Source organism: Rhinopithecus bieti, unplaced genomic scaffold, assembly GCF_001698545.2.
Source record: "Rhinopithecus bieti isolate Rb0 unplaced genomic scaffold, ASM169854v2 scaffold_2524, whole genome shotgun sequence".
Lineage (NCBI taxonomy): Eukaryota > Metazoa > Chordata > Mammalia > Primates > Cercopithecidae > Rhinopithecus > Rhinopithecus bieti.
In genome coordinates, this window is record NW_016803991.1 from 1,989,339 (window position 1) to 2,000,516 (window position 11,178).

General features: G+C 39.4%; 1 protein-coding gene across 4 annotated transcripts in view; it reads right to left on the minus strand.

Moving 5' to 3' along the window:
• UNC5D (unc-5 netrin receptor D) overlaps window positions 1-11,178 on the minus strand; it is a 583,419-nt gene that overhangs the window by 211,215 nt on the left and 361,026 nt on the right. The window lies entirely within an intron of this gene.

The window sequence follows — 11,178 nt, forward strand, 5'->3', positions numbered from 1 at the left end:
ACACTGGATATGCCACCAAACATCTAGCACCTCCTTCTGCCAGCATGGCCCCACAGAATAACTGAGTGAAAGGAAGAAGGCTGCATTTTGTTTTCCTTAGGCCAATCTTGCCAGAACCGGGAAGATGTAAGGAACCACTTTGGCTCAAAGTTGTTCACTTTTTGGGTAGCCAAATCCGTATTTTTTTTTTTTTTAAATAAAATGACCCAGCAGAATGCAGATGAAACTATGCAGAACCGACAAGAAAGAGGCAACCACTGCATGAGGAGGATGCTTTCCAGGAAAAGTGAATGATCAACGACTGTGAAATAGGAACTATCATGGGGATCTGAGAAAGAAAATAAATCACTGTGACTGCAACAGCCACAATGATTGGTGACCAGAAGCACTGTGCAGTCAGGGAAGGAAGAAAGACATGGGGGTTCATGCCTATGGGGCCAAAAGTTCAAAGTTTGGGAAGTCATGCTGTTCAACCATGGGAATAGCATGATCTGATTTGCATTTTTCTTCAAGAGTAATCATTCTTGTTTCTGTGTGGAGAATGCATTTCAAGGCAGCAAGAGCAGAAGCAGCAAAGAGATTATCACAGGAGATAAATAATGTTTGTATCAGGTGGAGAGAAGAGGACAAAATCAGTATATAGTTTGGAGGCAGAGGTGGCTGGACTTTCTGGTGAATAGGATGTGACTGAAGGAAAGAGAAGTCCAGGATGATCCCTGGGTCTTGTCAGGAGCCCCTATGGTCCCTTTACTGAAACAGAAAACACTGGGAAATAAACACAAATTTATAGCAATTATTTTTTCTTTTGTTTTGAATTGTTTTGTTTTAATTATTATGGGTATATAAGAGGTACACATGTTTATGGAGTACATGTGATGTTTTGATACATGCTTACAATGTGTAATAATCCCATCAGCTAATTGGGATACCCATCACCTCAAGCATTTATTATTTCTTTGTGTTAAGAACATTCCAATTCCATTCTTTTAGTTCTTTTAAAATATACAATAAAGTCGTGTTCACCATAGTTCACCTTGTTATGCTATCGAATACTAGATCTTATTCATTCTTTAACTACATTTTTGTACCCATTAACTATCCCCACTTCCTCCACCATCACCCTGCAGCAGTACTGATGGAGTGAAAACCAGAAAAGTACTTTTTGGGACATGGCCAGTTTCAGACACCTACTAGATATCCAAGTGAATGTGTCAGGTAGGCAGTAGATGAAGAATTTGGGAGACAAGGTGCCATGTTAAGGTTGAGCATGATCAGAATATAGCCAGCGAACAAAGCCCTGGAGTGAAAGACTCCACCGAAAGAGAGACTCTGGATTATGGAGGGAAGAGGCCTCAAGATGGAGATCTAGAATACCACAATACTTAGAGGTGGGAAGAGAAGGAATCTAGACAGAAAATTCAACTGTGGTCAGTGAGAAGAAGGAAAACCAGAAGACAGTAAAATCAAGCCCTCCTTCCAGAGATTAGGATTCTAAAGGTCTTGAGTGAGACCCAGGAATCTTAATTTTTAGAAGTTCCCCATGTGATTCTCATGTGTAGCTGGTATCAGGAGTCACTCTGAAGGTGCACAAAACTGGATAGTTGGTCCCAGAACTCAAACCCAGCTCTTCTGACCTCTATTTCCTCCCTCGGTAACTCCTATTCTCCCTGTACACTTTTTAAAAATACAAGCCATTTCATCTTCATGCTGATATTAAATTCCCATCTATGCCTCAAATCATTAACTCTAGCTATAGATCCCACTGTTCTCCCGTTAGTCAAATTTTGGGAAGGAGTTGTCTACATCATCTCTGCTTTCTCCTCTCCTATAGATTCCTACATCCACACTAATCTCCTATCACCCTGGCTCATTACATTGTTTTGTCCAACTCAATGGAGCCCTTCACATCAAACGTAACAAAACTTCTCACTTCTTACTCCAATTGGCAGATCACATTGACACCACTGACCATTTCTTCCTTCATAAATCTTTCCCTACTCCCTTCGTGGGTCTCCTAGTGCCTATTCTACCTTTTATTTTTATTTTTTTACTTTTCTCTCAGTCCTATTCATGGGATCCTTCTGTGTTCACCCCTTGATCATTTACAGATTTTCACTCATGTTCTGCTGTGTGTTTTTTTTTTTTTTTTTTTTTTTTTTTTTTTTCCTTTCCTCATCAGCAATTTGAGAGCTGAGGACTAAGGTGGAGATTGTGTAGTACAGAAAAAAATGCAGCTAGTTCTCATAACAGCCTGCTCCTTCTATCTTCCTGACAGAGTTCTACTCACCTAACTACCACTTACTTGCCAGTGACTCTCAATCCTGTATTTTTGATTCTGCTCTTACATCCTTGAGGTTCAGTTCATAAATACAACAGCATGATGAAAGCAGTCCATTGAATACTCCATGGGTAGATCACGCATGACATGATCAAAAACTAAAACCAGTATCTCATTCTTCAAGCTGGTTTATTTTACTCTATTCATAACCTACTTAATGGAATCATTTGAGCCAGAAACCTAGCAAGTTCAAAACTTGGAGGAGTCCCCAAACTCCTCTCTTACTTCTCCTTAGTTCCACTTCTAAGCAGCCATAAACTCTAGCTAATTTTTCGTTTCTGAATCCTCACACTTCTACCTTCCTCTTCAACCTGTGCTATGCCTGCAGAAGTTCAGACCCCATCAACACTCTCAAAGATTGGTGCGAAGCTTCCTTGCCTTGACTCTTGCTCCCCTTAAATCTCTGACAGCAGTGAATGGGAGGGTTGAGAGTTTGGAACATATGATTGCATCACTGCCTTGCCTATGACATTTCAATGGCCCCAAACTACATTCTGGACAAATCTAAACACTTGGCAGAGAATTTGAACACCCTCCATAATGTGGCCTGTCCACTTCTCTTTGGTAGCCCCATCTTCTGCCATCTTGCGATTGACTCACTACAAGTACTGTGTTACTTGCTTTCCCACATAGGTCATGTGATATTCCACCCTGTGCTTGGACTCAAACGCTTTCCTTTACTTGGAATGCACACTCTCTAAATTGTTACTCCTCCTTCTTCCTCAGGATTTAGCTCAGACATTGACTCAGGAAGTGTATTTTAGGCCTCAAGGATCAGTAAATTGTCACTGTTGGTGGCTTCTAAAATATACTGTGCCTACCACCAACCAGGTCCCATGAAAACATTTGTTTATATCTCCCTTATTAGATTATAAACTCTTCAAAGAAAGGGACAATATTTTATTAATTGTCATGCTGCCTAGAACATGCTAGATAATTATTCATGGATGCCTGATACTGTTACACCTTAGTTAGTATTCTTTTACCACTTGGCAAGTTTCTAGAATGCACCTTCTCATCCTTACTTAGCTGGTGGAAGGATGTGAAATAATCTAAGATGACATTCTCAGGCTCAAAGAATCCCTAAAGATTAACTAAGGTAAGATTTTTGTTTGTTTTGCTTATCAGCTCTTTGTATTATCTGTCAGAAGATTCCTTTAGTGGAGAAAATGAGAGTTGAATTGAAATAAAATCTATATCCTCTCCCCTGATAAACTTTTACTGAGGTTTTTATGGAAATGGCCATCTTCCAGGAACTTTTATGGTGAATTTCACAATCAGAATAGCAGACTGAATTAAGCTGCGATTTCCTTCAAAGGTGGTAGCTTTATTTCTGCAAATTCTTCTTGGTAAAATAATGGTTGGCAATAAATAGCATGAAGGAATACTATTTGGGGAAACTGTCTTTTTCACTATCCACAGTAAGATGTGGTGGAATACGCTTCTGCCTTCGTGGTTCCCGTCTTGGTGCTCTTCACTGTGCATGTGTTAATTAAGCAAAAGTAGCACAACTTATATTAATTACACACAAGTCATTCTCTGTTCCTAGAACCAGAGTCTCTTACAGTTCAGTGTTGCTCACACTGCCTATTAAAATGCTTCTACTAAAAAAGGAGAAAATTGATTAACCCCATGCCATCTACGGATGGAACCTAAAAAGATGTGGCAGGCACAAAGTAACTTTGAAGTTTCAAATTAAATCTTCAAAATTCATGCAAGTTTTTGCATTTCACTCCATACTGTATCCATGTTCTGTTTTCACAGATCTAAAGGGGAATATAATTGATGCTTCAGAAAGATGTGCCATGTCTATCTGGTGGCTTCTTATATTCCCGGAACACCAAGCAGTATCCCACATGTAGACAGCATTTTGAGAAACACAGTTAAATGAACCATTACTTTAAAAGTTCCTCAACACAGGTTTGTGTAATGCCTTCCTATGGTTAAACACAGATTAGACATTTTTCTTTTTTCTTTTCGTTTTTTGTTTGTTTTGTTGTTGTTTTTTTTTTTTTTGAGACAGAGTTTCACTCTTGTGCCACAGGCTGTAGTGCAATGGCACAATTTCTGCTCACTGCAACCTGAACCTTCCAGGTTCAAGTGATTCTCCTGCCTCAGCCTCCTGAGTAGCTGGGATTACAGGCAGGTACCACCACACCTGGCTAATTTTTGTATGTTTAGTAGAGATGGGGTTTCACCATGTTGGCTAGGCTGGTCTCCAACTCCTGACCTCAAGTGATCCATCCACCTCAGCCTCCCAAAGTGCTGGGATTACAGGCATGAGCTACTGCGCCAGGTCACATTTTTCTAAGGATATCATTGAAGTGATATAGTCTCCTGGGCGTATCACATCAGGAGACACACACTGTTGATTTGACCCATTTTTGGTGATGTTAACATTGATTATTTGATCAAAGTGGTGTATTATAGGATTTTCCTTTGCAATGCTATTATCTAGTTGCCCCTTTATAATTAGTAAGTATCTTGTGAAGTGATACATCCAGATTATATAAATATCCAGTTTTCCTGAAACTTTCACCCATTAGTTTTAGCCTCCACACTGATGCTTGTGTGCATCAATTCATATTTTACAGATGTCTTTACAATAAGAAAGAGCTCTCCCTTGCGCCATTTACTTATATGTTCATTCATTCATTCATTCATTCATCTTTTAAAATGTCAGTGTAGATCCACAGATTCTTATTTCATGAGCTACAATCTTTGTTATCAATTATTTTGATGCTCAAGTTGTCCCAGATTTGGCGAGGGGGAGCCCCTTCAGGGGTGCTGTTTCCTTTTCACATGTTCAAATTGAGGGGCAGTAAATAGAACAATGAACCTTCACTTTCCAAAAACTCAGCATCATCAAAGACAAAGGAAGACCAGGGACCCATCCGGATTAAAGAATGCTAAACTGACTTCACAACTGAATGTAACACATGATCTAGGAATTTGTTATTAAAGGACATTATTGCACAACTGATAAACTACGATAAGCTCCCTAGAATAGATAATAGTATTTTGTCAAATTATTGGTAATGATACTAGTTATGTCAGAAAATGTCCTTGATTTAAAAACATACACCATGAAGTATTTACAAACAAGGGGTATACTACCTGCACCTTAATCTAAAACAGTTCTGAAAAAAATTTAATTTTCTCTATATAAATAAACATATAGATAATAAACATAGAAAGAGATCACACTAATGTAGTAAAATGTTAACGTTTGAAGATTCTCAGTGAAGGGCTTAAGGGAATTCTTTGTATATATTGTAACTTTTCTGAAAGTCTGAAATTATGTTAAACGTTTTAAAACTCTGTTAGTCACCGGGTGCGGTGGCTCACGCCTGTAATCCCAGCACTTTAGGAGGCTGAGGCAGGCGGATCAGGAGGTCAGGAGATCGAGACCATCCTGGCTAACACAGTGAAAGCCCGTCTCTACTAAAAATACAAAAAAATTAGCCGGACATGGTGGTGGGCACCTGTAGTCCCAGCTACTCAGGAGGCTGAGGCAAGAGAATGGCATGAACCTGGGAGGCGGAGCGTGCAGTGAGCTGAGATTGCACAACTGCACTCCAGCCTGGGCGAAACAGCGAGACTCCATCTCAAAAAAAAAAAAAAAAAAAAAAAAACTCTGTTAGTCCATACATCACCTCCTTATTGAATGCAGGATTCCTTCCCCAGTATCACTGTTAGACATGTATTCCTTGCCTGTCAATGTACAGTTTATAGGGAGCTGTGGCCATAGGAAGACTCTCTCATCAACGGGCATTTCTAGTTGTTAGCTCAACCCCAAATGTGCCACCTTAAAACTCAGTTCATGTGATGCTGCCTCTGGCATTCGATCAAACAGAATAATCCTGTCCCAATTCTACCTCAGACAGTTTGAATTCATACCTACCTTTCCTAGGCCAATTATTTGCTTTTAATGTAACGACTGCATATTTGAAATGATTTCTTGAACCATCACCATTACTGTCACTCAGAGCCAACTTCATGGGTGTGTGACCCATGCAGTTGCACAGAGTTCTACGCTTGATTTAATGCTCTTGCTGTTGATTGCTCAAAACTCTTAATAATGTTTGAACAAAGGGCTCCATATTTTCATTTTGCACTGGGTCCCGCAAATTATGTACATGGTACTGCTGCAAAAAGTCTATGTGGTAACTTTGTGTAAATTGGACACCCATAGGCACAAGGCCTGGTGAGAAAACAGTACCTATGTGCCCGGAAAAACTAGCCTCCCTTCCTTCAGGTGGATGAAATCATATTCTAGAGTGATTGGCATCTTGGCTAGTGAATGCATAGTCCGGAATGTGGTTGCATCCACCTGAAGGAGAGGAGCTGTATTTCAACATTCATCTTTTTACTTGGCTAGATGCTATTACTTGGCTAGATGTACAACTTTATTTGGAGGTCCAGACCTTTTCATCCCCTGCAATAGTATTCCTATACATTAATTTCAGTCCAAAGAAAAGGACTGAGCATTCACAAAGTAGAATAATATTGTCTCTTGGCTTTGGACACTTTTTTTCCATGGGAGAGGAAGGAGAGTTTCAAGCTTCTGTATGATTTATACCAAGTGTTGAGCATTGGTCTTAATATTGTGTTCCATGCCATGCGAATATATCCACATTCTGAACAGAAAGGAAGGGAGTAGTGAAGGTATTATTGGCAGTTTAGGACTCTTCCAGAGCTGTATACTGAACAACACAGAGTTACTGATTCTCATGCTTCCTAACTTCCATTCTCATTTTAGGATGGCTTCATTGTAGTACTGTTAGTAGTGCACAAACAAGAAAGGACAAGATGACCCTTCTCTGTCAATGTAAGCTATGAATTCACTAAGAAGCCAGATGCCATGTTAGCTCCATGGTGCAATCATGACCTACAGCTAACAAACCTCTTTTCCTAGAGCCATATCCTACACTGGTAGGGTTGCTTTTCAAGCCAAACACATTTACAAAACACAGGTAATATGTAAGATTGTGTACTAGGCTAGGGAGTCAAGAAAAAGAGGGTAATGCAGGTTGAATCCTCAAGCAGTTTATGAACTAACTAGGGACGTAAATCCACAAATACCTTCAAAATAACTATCATTCGGGGTATTTTAAGTAGTGTGGTAGAAGTACTAAATAGATGCTTTGAAAACTCAGAGTTAGACCCTTAGAATTTATGAAATTTTGAAGCTGGGGATGCTAGAGAGCATTCCTTTTAATGACTTAGTTGGTATGTGAAGCTGCTGAGATCAACAAGTGATAGGGGATTTGCTAAAGTAGGTTTTGTGAAGGAAACAGCATGCAAGATGGCCCTTGGATTTAGGGAGAGATAGGAGTATGAGATGGGCCACAGAATATGTTCCAAGGAGGAAAAAATAGATAAGCAAGTCAAAGAGGGGGAAAGTGAGTCCCGCATCCCAGACTCTAAGCATCAAGGTCATGCCATTCAAGGGGACAAAGAACACTTGTAGGGATATCTTTGGAGATAAGAATGGAAATGTACAGGAAGGCTGCATCTGTAAGCCAGGAAGATGTGCCTAGATGTATTTATTTACATATTTAAATTTGTGGGTAGCAGAGGGCTATTAACAGTTATTAGTAAGTAAAATTATTTATCAGCCATGAAGCCAAGATCCATAATTGAGGTTTCATTTGATGTCTCTGTTCCATCATTTTCAAAAAATGTTTACCCTTCAAAAAGCAAATGAAAATAATACTGCTTTGACTATGGGAGTTTCAAAGCTTTTGAATGAAATTCTCTTTAATTTCTTTACTCCTTCTTGGCACAATTGCATAGATATTTTAGGGGTGTCTTAAATCAGCAGCATATTTAAATTATATTCAGGATGTATCACATTTTATACATTAAAAAACAAACAAACAAAATAGTGGTTTTCTGCTGTGTTTTCTTTCAAGTGGCTAACTTGCTATAACAGGCTTGACTAAAACAGGCAAACATTCCCTTTCTTCTCCAATCCCAACAATCATATGGGAGAAAAGGCCCAAGTGTTAAGAAAAGTTTGCCCGGCCATGGGTTAGTGGTACAGGTCCAACATTTTATAAGGAGATGGAGAAGGAGAAAAACAGGGAAGAAAATAAAGGGCTAGGCAGCCAAATGTTCACACATGAAATAAACAACTACAAATAATTGAATATTCCTAGTTTTGACAACCGTCCAGCAGCAGAAGTAACAGATGCCATGGCGTGCCCGTCTATCTCTGGCTCTATTGAACCACACAAATGAGAGGAGGCCCGTGGGAGTCATTCCCTAGAGACAGACTTCTGCCAATTTTGTGGGGTAAATGTAGGTTGGTTTTATTTATTTATTTTTACCTTTATAAAATCACTTTTGAAACTAGACCTCCGCAATTTCCAGCCCCAGGCAGTTGGACAGCAGCCAACATCTTCCTGACACAGTGTGGAATTATTAAGGAAAAAAACAATAGTTTAAGATAACAGGCACTTTGGCTCCTTAAACAAAATGTGTGTGTGCATGCATGTGTACACACACACACACAACTGGACCATGAGGAGGAATACAATTTACTCTTAAACAGAGTAAGAAAGGAAAGCTATTACAGCTTTCCTCAAGGAAACACTCAAATGTACATGAACTTTTTTCATTATGTTTTTTAAACTCCCATTTAACAGAAAAGGATCAACATACCTTAGTGCCAACAGCACTCAGGGTGAGAGTTTAAAAGATTCAGGACCTGGTTCCATGTTTGCTATCAGCTGGGTGACCTTTGGTCATCTAACTTTTTTTTCTTTTCTTTTTCTTTCCTAAGAGATGGGTTCTTGCTGTGTGCCCCAGGCTGGAGGGCAGGGGCTATTCACAGGTGTGATCATAGCACACAACAGCCCCAAGCTCCTGGGCTCAACTGATCCTCCTGCCTCAGCCTCCTGAGTAGCCATGACTACAGGGATACACCAACATATCCAGCTCACCTAACCTTTTGCCTTTTGAAACATCACTTTCCCAGCTGTTAAATGAGGAATTTGGGGGAATGGTTAAATCAACACTCTCCAAATCGTGCTTCAGAAACATATTCTAGGGTCTTGTTACTAAAACTATGGTCCACAGACCAACTGGCAGCATCCGTACGTATCCAGGGAGTTCATTAGAAATATAAAATTGCAGGCCTCATACCACCATACTGAATCATTTTAACTGAATCATCAGCATTTTAATAGGATCCTAGTTGATTTGCATGCATATTAAGGTTTGAGAAACACTGCTTCTGGGCAAGACATCTCAAAGGTGATCATAGAATCACTTGGATACAACTTGATACAAACACACCTTTCTAGGTCCTTTCTCCAGTCTCAACCTGAAAGCCTGGGGTGAAAGCTAGGACTCTGTATATTTAACTTAATATCCCATGGAAACCCACTTCAGTGAATATATGCATTATTTAAATTATATTTTGTTTATATTATTTCCCTTTAAAATCAAATGATCTCTAAGTGGTATAATTCCAATGAGCTTCCTAGTGTTTTTGTAAACAATAGCTAAGGTGATCATGTCAAGACCCTATGGGTCAACGGATTCCTCAGGGGAACTGTCCCAGATGCCATAGAGGTTTAGCCCATGCAGTTTTTCACAGTTTTTTGTTTGTGGGGTGTGTGTTTTTTTTTTTTTTTTTTTTTTATAGACAGAGTCTCACTCAGGCTGGAGTGCAGTGGCACGACCTCAGCTCACTACAACCTCCACCTCCCAGGCTCAAACGATCCTCTCACCTCAGCCTCCCAAGTAGCTGGGACCACAGGCACATGCCACTGCACCTGCCTAATTTTTGTAACTTTTTGTAAAGACGGGGTTTCAACATGTTGACTAGGCTGGTCTCGAACTCCTAGGCTCAAGCAATCCACCTGCCTCGGCCTCCTAAAGTGTTGGGATTATAGGCGTGAGCCACTGCACCCGGCCCATGGCAGTTTTAAAATTGGTAATTCTTGCTGGATAATTGGTTAAATGCAGGAAACATAAGGAGCTCTCATGGTGAACTCGAACAATTTAATGAACAATATTAAAATTATACTAATTTTGCAAAGCCCCCTCAAGATGATTGTCATCAGATTCACAAGCTATATTCATCTATGAAATCCTCATTTAGCACATTAAGATGTCTCTAGTACTTCAAAAACCAATCTTAAAAAAAAGAAACATAGTGAATTATATCCAATTTAGCTTTTCATTTATTGGGAATAAAGACTATCCTCATGCACAGTGTGTCACTTGCAGGAAAGTGCTTACAAATAGCAGCCAGAAATCTCTCTCATCCCCGTATAACATGAAAGACATTTTTTTCTAAAGTGCATTTTTTCTTTTCCCTGCAAGCAAATCAAAAAAATTCTAAGCAAGATCCTAAAGGCAATTCCCCCACCCCCCTGACTTTTGATGCCATTACACTAGCTAAATTTCAATTTACATTTTAATGTACACTGGTCCCCAAGTCAAATGCAATATTTAATGACAAATCATGTCTTGACTTGCATAAATAACTTTAAATAAATTAAAAAGCCTCTCACTTGCTACATGAGAAGAAACTAAATATGTGTTGCAAATATTAGAGATTATATTAAGTACACTGGATAATATAGGCTTCAATAATATTCAGACATATTTTATTCAACTTGGGAGCTTATTACCACAAAATATTTTATGATTCTAAAAAGGTGGGAAGTGATAGAAAAGTGTTTTCTGGGGCCAGGCTCAGTGGTTCATGCCTGTAATCCTAGCACTTTGGGAGGCTGAGGAGAAAAAACTACTTGAGGCCAGGAATTCAAGCAACCTGGACAACATAGCAAATCCTCTCTCTCTCTGTATATATATACACA